Source organism: Solanum verrucosum, unplaced genomic scaffold (genome assembly GCF_900185275.1).
Source record: "Solanum verrucosum unplaced genomic scaffold, falcon-dt-bn FXZP01000145.1, whole genome shotgun sequence".
NCBI classification, from domain to species: Eukaryota; Viridiplantae; Streptophyta; class Magnoliopsida; order Solanales; family Solanaceae; genus Solanum; species Solanum verrucosum.
The window spans coordinates 1172400-1185212 of NW_026020698.1; the positions used below are offsets into that span (position 1 = coordinate 1172400).

The window sequence follows — 12813 nt, forward strand, 5'->3', positions numbered from 1 at the left end:
TCAGATCTTGTGTTCAAATTATTAATCACCCCTCCCCCAATTTACTTATATGCATAAATTATATTGACACAGATTTCTAGTGAGATAAAATACATTATAAGCTGAATTATATTCATTCATTTTTGTGGGATCAATACCAACTCTTCATTGAATTTTATATTGCATACAATTGTCTATACATTAAATTTTACATGTGTTGTTGAACGTTATAGAAAAAGGCACCATTGTCGGGGAATGGTGCATAGAATTTCTCATATTAAAGTGTTTTATTGCACTAGTTTTTGTCGTTACTGTTGTTGTTTACTCTTACTCTCTTTATTACTTTGTTGTCTAGATAGGTGAGAACATGAGTGTTCATGGAAGTGATATCGCTAACTATGATGAGCAGTTTGTTGATGAGGATCATTTGAGAGATGCAGGGTGAGCTAGCACTATTTGTTTACCAACAGCTGTAGGAAATGTTGTATTCCGTGTCACTATTCCTATGTTACATTTGCTTAAGATGAAAGGACTCTCTGGTGGGAAAGCTCTTGAGAATCCACACAATCATCTAAAATATTTTATTGATGTGTGCAGTCCTTTCACTTTTGCCAACATAACTCAAGAGTCAATTGGGATGAAGCTATTTCATTTCTCACTCATAGGAGAGCTACCACTTGGTTGGGAAAGTTTCCAGAAGGATTTGTCACATCTTGGGTGGAATTGAGTGATGCTTTTCTTGATATATTTTCCCCACTGACTCAGATGTTACAACCCTGACATGAGATTACCGATTTTCATCAAAATGTTGGCAAACCCCTTCATGAAACTTGGATGCATTTTCATAAAAAATTACTTCAATGTCCAACTCACGACCTATTGGATGAGTTGTTTTTTTCAAAATATCTATAGGGCACTTGATCAAATGAATAAGTATGCGTCTGATAATCTTGCCGAAGGAACTATCATGAGTCAAACCTTTGGTGTCAAATTTGCTTTGCTTGACAGGATGTTGAAAAAAATAGAGCTTGGCACACTAGAGAGACCGAAGTGATGATGGGTGCTTATTCCTCCTTGTTTAAAACCAACGAACAAAAGTTTAAGGATGAATAAATGGATGATAATATGGCGAAGATGATGACACAAATGGATTTCTTGACAAAGCACGTCATATGAGGTGGTACTAAAAGTATAAATGCAATGGCTTCAAGTGGAGTTCAAAGTTATTATGAAGAAATATTTGAGGCATTGTATAATAATGAGTTCTAATTTTTATCAAACCAAATGGTGGGGGGGGGGGTCTCTTCCTACCTACCAAAGGCAAGGTAGGAATCAAGACTGGAACAAAGATAGCTAGAGAAATTGAATGAGGGAATATGGAAAGAGATGGGTATTGAAGAGATCATCAAAGGGAATGATATGATCAGAATAATGGTTGGAGGGAATGTGAAAATGAAAGAGATTGTTATGTACCCCCTCATGATAGACCAAAGCCAAAAGAGACCAATGCGGACCTTAAAGGGTTTAGGACGGAGGATATGCTTGCTCGCATTCTTAACAAAGTTGAAGGGTCTGATAAAGTTCTCAAGGAGATGAAGTATTTCTCCTTATTGAATCAACCGTCACTTTTCACTCCGATCTATAAAACAACTTGAAACTCAAATGTGGCAGATTTCAGCCCATTTAAATCCAAGGCAAAAAAGAGGCCTACCAAGTGATACATTGTGAATACAAAGAATGATAATTCTCATTGTATGGAAATTGTGACAAGAAGTGGTAGAGCGGTAGGGAGTGAATTAGTACAGGATGATGAAATGATTGAAGGCAAAGGAAAATCCTAAGTGAATAATAAAGAGAATATTCTTGAAGAGGTGACTATTTATGAATCGAAATTGGTGAAGGCTGAAAGTGAAAAAAGTAACCCCTCAAAAGGTCACGATGAAAGTGTGACGGATGTGACAACACTTTCATAGATGAAGTTGTTTGTAACACCCCGAAAATCTAATGACCTAATCTAGAGCGTAATGTGTAGTCTAGTAGCCGAAGGAAGTTAAAACATAAGGTGAGAGTCTTAAAATAACTTCCCTAACTTAGTACTAAGGTCCTAGTGCCTAAACGTCAAGGCAAGGCTCCCACAAGGACCCCCCAAGGGTCCTTGATGAGAGCCAAGGGGTTGCTCAAAAGCTGTCTAAAAATAACTTCATTCACGAGATAAGGACAACGAGGCGTGGACTGACTCACACCCCGTAGATGGGAGTCGTGAGTCAAGACTTAGCCTCCTCAATGGTCCCCAAAATTCCCTAGTCTCAGTCCCAATCCACATTGGTACAGTACGATCCGTAGACCATACCACGCCTTGTAGATGAGGGCTCGTGGATGAGTCTTGGACGAAGGACAAAGACCAGCCTTATACCCAAACCACGAGGTGACCAGTACGGTCCGTGGTTCAAACCACGCCCCGTGGTTGGGGGTCTCGTGGATGGGGAGCTGGGAAGGCTGCCTTAGGTCGGCTAAGTGGGGCTAGTTTGGTAACGTACTAATTAATTAAGTTAGGGTGGGGGATGGTTAGTATTAGATATTTAAAGTATATTAAAGTATTTTTAACTATTAAAAAAAGTCTTTTAACTCTCTTAACTCACAAAACTCAAACTCAACCAGCTTCCCTCCCAAACATATTTTCTCTCTAAACTCCATTGAAGAACAAAGAAGAGGCTCAAGATTAGGGTTCAAGCTCCATGCTTTTCACTCCAATTTCGTGGGAAAACATCAATTAAGGTATGGGGACTTTGATTCATGGAACACTTTTCTTCATGAAGCCCTTCAACTCTTGATTTCGAAACTGGTAACTTGTTCAAAAACTAGGGTTTTCATTCCAACCACGGGTTCTTCCTAAAAACGATTTTATTATGTTAATTGTATTATGTTGTGGATGATTTGATGTTCAATGGTGATTTTCATTGTAAATTCCTCATGAACCTATGAACTACCCCATGACCCCAATTTCATGAATTGTGATGGGTGTATTGATGCAAGATGATTACTATGAATTGTTTCTATGTGAATTTAGTTATTGAGTATTTTTTTATTCATGCCTATTGTAGTATCTTTAGGTGAAATTGTGAGACATGATTCATGACCTTGAAATGGGGTAAATTGCTAGGTTTGTACATATGGACGCAAGATGTGTATAGACTATTGATTCATTTAGAAAGTAAATCTCCTATGGCTAATATGTGAAGTATGGTATTGATGAAAGGTTGTTATTACCTTACCCTTATACTTGATGATGCATGGATAGTCTAGGATGATGATGATGTATTGTGTTGATTGAAAGTCTATTTCTCATGAAAACACTATCAAGGTAATGTGAAAGTTCTACTCAGAAACAAATGTTGATTCTAAGGTTGAAAGTACATTCTCATCCTTAATGAATCTATGAGCTATTTTGATGAATTGTATTAAATGAAGGATAAAGTATTCCTTCACACATGTACATGCAATTCAAGATATAATTATGCATAACTTGTTAAATAATGCTTAGCACCGAGTGGATATGGTCAATAAGGTAAAGGTCCTTCCGCCAATGCAAGAGGTTGGGCCATCTAAGTGAACTCATGAGATGGAAGCTCCTTCGTCAATGCAAGAGGTCGGGTTTCTAGAAGCAATCTCCCTATCCCATAACTATGTGCCATCATAGGACTTAGCTAGTGGATCTACCTTATAGCTATACATTTAGTTCTACCTTAGGCAAGTAGGACACTTTCTTTCGGTGTGGGGTTAGATGACATCGGATTCCATGTAGCTCACATGGTTTATGTCAGTTATGGCAACCTTTCCCTATATAATAAAGATAATGAATGAGACATGAACTATACTACGACTTCTTGGTGAGTTTACTTAGTAGGAGTGGGGGTATGGGACTTCACTTCCACATTGCACTAGTAGACTTAGTAGGATGTTGTAGGATGGTTCCTTTATATTATGATGAGATACAAATGTATGCATGTGTGTTGAATGGATAGTTGTTATAAATGACTTCCCTATTCAAGTAATGTACATGACTATTTCCTTGATTGTGACTAATGATTATAATGAGGTCTAAAGATGATGTGCATGACCAAGGTAGCTTCAAGGGGATGCTTAGTAGGGTTGGTATTATGGGATGCCAACCATACATTGCACAAGTGTTCCTTAGAGGTTTCTAAGGTGTTGGTATTACCATGTAATGAGTGTAAGTATGATTATGGCTTGTGCTGTACATTGTAAATGCATGTTGGTTTCTAAACTTGACAAAGGCATACTTTTCAAATAAAAATGTCCTTTTTTTATCATATTTAAGGATTTTATACATGTTTCCATACTTAGTACATATTATGTGCTAACCCCTTCTTCCTTCTACATCTTCATGAGTGTAGGTTCCGGCTAGGTGACTTTCACTCTCTTTTTGAAGAAGACTTGGATTGGTTATCTCCAAGTTGTGGGGAGTCCTCAAGTTTGAGGACGGGATTTCCTATTTCTTATTTCGTATTGTACTTCTTATATTGAGAGTTTTGTTGATGTAAAGGGCTAAGTCCCAAACTTTGTATTCCTATGTTTTAGATGGTAAATGAGACAAAGTTTATATTTCCTCTTATTTTCCTTTATGAGAAATGAAGTTGGATTTTGATTGTAAAGTTTTAAATTTTCCGCATTATTTTCTATGTCTTATGTAATGATGATGCTAGAGGCTTGTATGAGACCCCTTCGGGGCAAATACACCGTGTTACGTCTAGGGGTACTCCCGGGTCATGACAAACTTGGTATCAGAGCATAAGGTTTTGGGAATAATATTTAGGTTGATTTCTCATGAACCACGTCTAGTAGAGTTTTCTTCATGAGTGTGAAGCACACCACACTTATGAATGAGAGGCTATAAGATGTTTAGGAACTTTCACTTCTTTCATCACTCTTTAGTCGTGCTTTGGAGTACTAACTCTATGAAGTCCTTTCTCCTAACCCTTTTCTTCTGATTATAGGCAATGAATAAAAGAAGGGCTAATGCAAGAAGGGCACAAGAGGATAATGTGAATGAGAATGTTTCCCCTCAAACTCCTCAAGACCCTCAAGCTCCTAATGATGAAGGGGTCATGACTAATGTGGAGATAAGGGCGGCTTTTCAAACTTTGACCCAACTCATGACGGTTCAAACTCAAGCCGTCACCACTCAAGATCAAGCCATAACGGCCCAAGCTAATCGAGAAGTCGTGCCCCGGGTAAACCCCAATGCAAGTACACTCGCTTCAAGAATTAGAGATTTCACAAGGATGAGTCCCCCTACCTTCTATGGCTCTAAAATGGATGAACACCCACAAGGCTTTATAGATGAAATGTTTAAAGTGGTGGATGCCATGTGAGTATCTCCTCAAGAAAAGGCAGAACTAGCTGCCTATCAATTGAAAGATGTATCTCAAGTATGGTTTGAGAAATGGAGGGATGAGAGACCTGCGAGAGCGGGCCCGGTTAATTAGGGAGTGTTTAAGACAGTCTTTCTTGATAGGTTTTTCCCCCTAGAGTTGAGGGAACAAAAGTTGGTGGAATTCATGAACCTCCGTCAATGGGGTATGAGTGTGAAGGAGTACTCTCTTAAGTTAACTCAACTATCCAAGTATGCTGCAACTTTGGTGGCAAATTCAAGGGCTAGGATGAATAAGTTTGTAATTGGGGTGTCCTGTTTGGTTGAAGAAGAATGCCGGATGGCAATGCTCTATCATGATATGGATATCTCAAGGCTCATGTTATACACTCCACAATTGAGGAGACAAAACTCAAGAAAATGAATAGAGAGATAAAGAGGCCAAGGCCCGACGGTCGAAATTTTTCTAAAAGTAAGTTTGAAGGTCAAAGTGGACCAAGGTTTAAGAAGAGGTTCTCCAATCAAAGTTCCTCCAATGCTCCTAAGACCAACAAAGATAGGGTGTCTAACCCTAAGCCTCAAGGAGGCAATAGGGGTGGATCTTCCATGGAGAAGCCTACATGTGCAAAGTGTGGTAAGAAGCATGAGGGAAAATGTCTTGCTGGGATGAGTGTGTGCTATGGATGTGGGAAAAGTGGACACCAATTGAAAGATTGTCCAACCCGTACTACCAAGGGAAGAGAGGGTAATCAAGCTACACCAAGTGGTTCTAATGCCGATGCTCCCAAGAAGAATCACTTCTATGCTCTCCAATCCCGAAGTGATCAACAGGGGTCCCCGGACGTTGTTACCGGTATGTTACAGGTATTTTCAATTGATATTTATGCATTATTAGACCCGGTGCCACTGTATCTTTTGTTACCCCTTTTGTGGCTATGAAATTTGAAGTGTCTCCCGAAGAGTTAAAAGAACTTTTTTCTGGTCTACCTGGTAGGTGATTCGGTCATAGCTAAAAGAGTGTATAGGAGATGTACTATCTCCTTGTCTCATAAAGTCACTTTGATTGATTTGACAGAATTAGATATGGTTGAGTTTGATGTCGTCTTGGGGATGTATTGGCTTCATGCTTGTTTTGCTTCCATTGATTGTAGAACTCGAGTAGTAAAGTTTCAATTTCCAAATGAGCCCATTATGGAATGGAAGGGGGGAAATTCAATCCCTAGAGGTCAATTCATTTCATGGATAAAGGATTGTAAAATGATTTCTAAGGGTTGTATTTATCATATTGTAAGAGTTAAAGGACATTGAGTCCGAGAATCCTCCTTTAGAGTCGGTCCCCATAGTAAGGAAATTTCCAGAAGTCTTTCCCGATGACTTGCTCGGAATTCCTCCCGAACGGGAAATAGACTTCAGCAATGATCTTTTGCCGGATACTCAACCCATATCAATTCCCCCTTACCGGATGGCTCCGGCCGAATTAAAAGAATAAAAGGCACAACTCAAAGATTTGCTAGACAAGGGTTTCATTCAACAAAGCATATCTCCATGGGGTGCTCCGATATTGTTTGTGAAAAAGAAAGATGGGTCCTTTAGGATGTGTATTGATTACCGCCAATTGAACAAGGTCACTATAAAGAATAAGTACCCTCTCCCTAAAATTGACGATTTATTTTACCAACTCCAATGGAAGAGTTACTTTTTGAATATTGACTTAAGGTCGGGCTATCACCAATTTAAGGTGAGAGGGGTTGACATTCCTAAGAAGGCCTTCCGAACAAGATATGGCCACTATGAATTCCTAGTCATGTCTTTTGGTCTAACAAATGCCCCAGCGACGTTCATGGATCTAATGAATAGGATATTTAGGCAATATCTTGATTCATTCATGATTGTCTTTATTGACGATATTTTGATTTATTCAAGGAGTGAGGGTGATCATATGAAGCATTTGAGGATAGTATTGCAAGTCCTTAAAGACCACCAATTATATGCTAAGTTTAGCAAGTGTGAGTTTTGGCTAAGGTCGGTTGCTTTCCTTGGTCATATTGTGTCGGGCATGGGTATAGAGGTTGACCCTAAGAATATGGATGCGGTCAAGAGTTGGCCTAGACCTCTAGCTCCTACCGATATTAGAAGCTTTTTGGGTTTGGCCGGTTACTATAGGAGGTTTGTTGAGGGTTTTTCCTCTATTGCCTCTCCATTAACGACCTTAACTCAAAAGAAAGCAAAGTTTATGTGGTCGGAGGCTTGTGAGAAAAGCTTCCAAGAATTGAAGAATAGACTTACATCCGCTCCGGTGTTGACCTTACCGGAGGATACCGATGGGTTTGTGGTATATTGTGACCCTTCTTGAGTGGGTTTGGGATGTGTCCTCATGCAGCGGGGTAAGGTGATTGCCTATGCTTCAAGGCAACTCAAGGTACATGAAAAAAATTATCCAACTCATGATCTCGAACTAGCAGTGGTGGTGTTTGCTTTGAAAATATGGAGACACTATCTCTATGGGGTGCATGAAGATGTGTTTACTGACCATAAGAGTCTTCAATATGCATTTAGCCAAAACGATTTGAATCTCCGACAAAGAAGGTGGTTGGAGCTTTTGAAAGATTATGACATGAGTGTCCTATACCACCCTGGAAAAGCTAATGTGGTTGCGGATGCCTTAAGTAGATTGTCCATGGGTAGTGTTGCTCATGTAGAAGATAAGAAGAAGGAATTGGTTCGTGATGTGCATAGATTGGCCCGGTTAGGTGTCCAACTAGTGGATTCCACCAAGGGTGAATTCATGGTTCATCATAGTTCCAAATCATCCTTTGTAGTTGATGTGAAGTCTAAGAAACACCTTGATCCTATTTTGATGGAATTGAAAGAATCGGTTCTCAACAAGTCCGTTGAGGTTTTCTCCCAAGGGGGAGATGGGGTGCTTAGGTACCAAGGTAGGTTGTGTGTTCTGGATGTTGATGATTTGAGGGAGAAGATTCTAGAAAAGGCTCATGGTTTGCGGTATTCTATTCATTCGGGAGCCACCAAGATGTACCGGGACCTACGGAAAATCTATTGGTGGAATGGTATGAAGAAGGATATAGCGGGTTTTGTGGCCAAATATCCTAATTGTCAACAAGTCAAGGCCGAGCACATGAAACCGGGAGGTTTGCTCCAAGATATAAATATTCCCACTTGGAAGTTGGAGGAGGTGAATATGGATTTTGTTGTGGGTTTGCCTCGTACTCAAAGGCAACACGACTCTATTTGGGTCATTGTTGATAGGATGACGAAATCAGCCCATTTCCTTCCAGTCAAGACTACTTTCCTGGCGGAAGACTATGCTAAGTTGTACATCAAGGAGGTAGTGAAGTTGCATGGGATTCCTTTGTCCATCATATTAGATAAAGGCACACAATTTGCTTCACATTTTTGGAAGGCGTTTCAACAAGGACTTGGTACCAATGTTAAACTTAGTACCGCCTTCTACCCTCAAATGGATGGTCAAGCAGAATGGACCATTCAAACCTTAGAGGACATGTTGAGGGCGTGTGTGATTGATTTCAAGGGTAATTGGGATGATCATCTTCCTTTGATAGAATTTGCCTACAACAATAATTACCACTCTAGCATTGCCATGGCTCCGTTTGAAGCACTATATGGAAGAAGGTGTAGATCTCTGGTTGGGTGGTTTGAAGTAGGTGAGTTTGCTCTAATTGGTCCCGAACTAGTCTATGATGCCATTGAGAAAGTTTGAAGACGGCCCAAAGTCGGCAAAAGTCCTATGCCGACAATAGAAGAAATGATCTTGAATTTGAGGTTGGTGATTGGGTCTACTTGAAAATCGCACCTATGAAAGGTGTGATGAGGTTTGGCAAGAAGGGGAAACTTAGTCCCCGATATGTGGGCCCATACCAAATCTTGAAGCGTGCTGGGAAAGTTGCTTATGAGGTGGACTTGCCAAATGAGTTGGCTCCGGTTCACCCGGTGTTTCATGTTTCCATGCTCAAAAAGTGTATTAGTGATCCGGTTTCCATCCTTCCTTTAGAGGGTTTAGGAATTGATGAAAACCTTTCTTATAAAGAGGTCCCGGTTGAGATTTTGGACCGGCAAGTGAAAAAGTTGAGAAATAAGGAAGTGGCTTCCGTTAAGGTTCTATGGAGGAATCACTTAGTTGAGGGTGCTACATGGGAGGACGAGACCGATATGAACTCCCGCTATCCTCATATTTTTCCTTCTACTTCTTTTCAAAGTTGAGGTAATTTATTCCTCTTGATTTTAAGTGTTTTGGGAGTCATGTATGTGGTATGAATTTTCCATTATTTCCTTAAAATAGTGTATGTTCTTGTGAGAATTCATGTTTAGCATATATTGAGTTTTCATGATCTAAATGTTCCTCATGTTGACTTGCATTTTTTTGTAATAATTGCATTTTTTACTCCATGAGGTGAAATGATGAACATGCTTATTGATTTGTTGATGAGACGACATGTTCACTCTATATTATTGTGTTGATCTTACTTGAGTTGGAGAAGTTAGTTCCTCCCATGCTTATGTGAATTGATGAGTTGCATGCATATTGAGTTAGTAGATGTAGTTCCAACTTTCTTGTATTGCTTTGGCCATGTTGTGAAATGGAGTTGGAGTTTCCTCCTTTTGAATAGTGCATTTGTGAGTTTTGCACATTTTGACGTTTCATGAATGGTGGGATGTTAGTCTAGAGTTTCTAACTTAGTTTGGTGTTTTGGTCATCATTCGGGGACGAATGTTCCCATGGGGAGATAATGTAACACCCCAAAAATCTAATGACCTAAGCTAGAGCGTAATGTGAAGTCTAGAAACCTAAGTAAGTTAAAACGTAAGGTGAGAGTCTTAAAATAACTTCCCTAACTTAGTACTAAGGTCCTAGTGCCTAAACGTCAAGGCATGGTTCCATAAGGACCCCCCAAGGGTCCTTGATAAGAGCCAATGGGCTGCTCAAAAGCTGTCTAAAAACAACTTCATTCACGAAATAGGGACCACGAGGCGTGGACTGACTCATGCCCAGTAGATGGGAGTCGTGGGTCAAGACTTAGCCTCCTCAATGGTGCCCAAAATTCCATAGTCTCAGTCCCAATCCACGTTGGTAAAGTACGACCCGTAGACCATACCAGTCCCCGTAGATGGGGGGATCATGGATGAGTCTTAGACCAAGGCCAAAGACCAGCCTTAGACCTAAACCACGAGGTGACCAGTACGGTCCGTCGTTCAAACCCCGCCCTGTGGTTGGGGGTCTCATGGATGGGGGACTGGGAAGGCTATCTTAGGTCGGCTAAGTGGGGGTAGTTTGGTAACTTACTAATTAATTAAGTTAGGGTGGGGGACAGTTAGTGTTAGATATTTTAAGTATATTAAAGTATTTTTAACTATGAAACAAGTCTTTTAACTCTCATAACTAACAAAACTCAAACTCAACCAACTTCCCTCCCAAAAATATTCTCTCTCTAAACTCCATTGAAGAACAAAGAAAAAACTCAAGATTAGGGTTCAAGCTCCAAGATTTTCACTCCAATTTCGTGGGAAAACATCAATTAAGGTATGGGACTTTAATTCATGGAACACTTTTCTCCATGAAGCCCTTCAACTATTGATTTCGAAATTGGTAACTTGTTCAAAAACTAGGGTTTTCATTCCAACCATGAGTTCTTCCAAAAAATGATTTTATTATGTTAATTGCATTATGTCGTGGATGATTTGATGTTCAATGGTGATTTTCATTGTAAATTCCCCATGAAGCCATGAACTACCCCATGACCCCAATTTCATGAATTATGATGGGTTTATTGATGCAAGATTATTACTATGAATTGTTTCTATGTGAATTTAGTTATTGAATCTTGTTTTATTCATGCCTATTGTAGTATATTTAGGTGAAATTGTGAGATATGATTCATGAGCTTGAAAAGGGGAAATTTCTAGGTTTGTACATATGGACACAAGATGTGTATAAACTATTGATTCATTTAGAAAGTAAATCTCCTATGACTAATGTGTAAGTATGGTATTGTTGAAAGGTTGTTATTCCCTTACCCTTATACTTGATGATGCATGGATAGTCTAGGATGATTATGATGTATTGTATTGATTGAAAGTCTATTTATCATGAAAACACTACCAAGGTAATGTGAAAGTTCTACTCACAAACAAATGTTGATTCTAAGGTTGAAAGTACATTCTCGTCCTTAATGAATCTATGAGCTATTTTGATGAATCACATTGAATGAAGGATAGAGTATTCCTTCACATATTTAAATGCAATTCCAGATATGATTATGTATAACTTGGGAAATAATGCTTAGCACCGAGTGGATATGGTCAATAAGGTAAAGGCTGTTCCACCAATGCAAGAGGTTGGGTCATCCAAGTGAACTCATGAGATGGAAGCTCCTCCGCCAATGCAAGAGGTCGGGTTTCTAGAAGCGATCTCCCTATCCCATAACTATGTGCCAACATAAGACTTAGCTAGTGGATCCACCTTATAGCTATACATTTAGTTCTACCTTAGGAAAGTAGGACACCTTCTTTCGGTGTGGGGTTACATGACACCGTATTCCATGTAGCTCACACGGTCTATGTCGGTTATGGCAACTTTTCCCTATATAATAAAGCTAATGAATGAGACATGAACTATACTACGACTTCTTGGTGAGTTTACTTAGTAGGAGTGGGGGTATGGGACTTCACTTCCACATTGCACAAGTAGACTTAGTAGGAAGTTGTAGAATGGTTCCTTTATATTATGATGAGATACAAATGTATGCGTGTGTGTTGAATGGATAGTTGTTATGAATGACTTCCCTTGTATTCAAGTAATTTACATGACTGTTTCCTTGATTGTGACTAATGATAATAATGAGGTCTAAAGATGATGTGTATGATCAAGGTAGCTTCAAGGGGATGCTTAGTAGGGTTGGTATCATGGGATGCCAACCATATATTGCACAAGTGTTCCTTAGAGGTTGCTAAGGTGTTGGTATTACCATGTAATGAGTGTAAGTATGCTTATGGCTTGTGCTGTACATTATAAATGCATGTTGGTTTCTAAACTTGACAAAGGCATACTTTTCAAATAAAAATGTCCTTTTTATCATATTTTAGGATTTTATGCTTGTTTCCATACTTAGTACATATTACCCCTTCTTCCTTCTACATCTTCATGAGTGTAGGTTCCGGCTAGGTGACTTTCACTCTCCTTTTGAAGAAGACTTGGATTGCTTATCTCCAAGTTGTGGTGAGTCCTCAAGTTTGAGGATGTGATTTCCTATTTCTTAGTTCCTGTTGTACTTCTTATATTGAGACTTTTGTTGATATAAAGGGCTAAGTCCCAAACTTTGTATTGCTAGGTTTTAGATGGTAAATGAGACAAAGTCTAGATTTCATATTATTTTCCTTTATCAGAAATGAAGTTGGACTTCAATTGT

At 39.3% G+C, this 12813-nt stretch overlaps 1 protein-coding gene across 4 annotated transcripts in view; it reads right to left on the reverse strand.

The window, feature by feature from the left end:
• Positions 1–12537, reverse strand: part of LOC125812370 (GPN-loop GTPase 3) — a 267756-nt gene extending 255219 nt beyond the window's left edge. For 2 of the 4 annotated variants that reach the window (XM_049491879.1, XM_049491875.1), the window contains exon 1: positions 12527–12537. The gene's annotated coding sequence lies outside the window, so the exon portion shown is untranslated. Of the gene's footprint in view, positions 1–4362; positions 4374–12526 lie in introns of those variants that run through there. The other 2 variants (XM_049491878.1, XM_049491874.1) reach the window with 1 other exon arrangement.
• Positions 12538–12813: the final 276 nt, after the last annotated feature.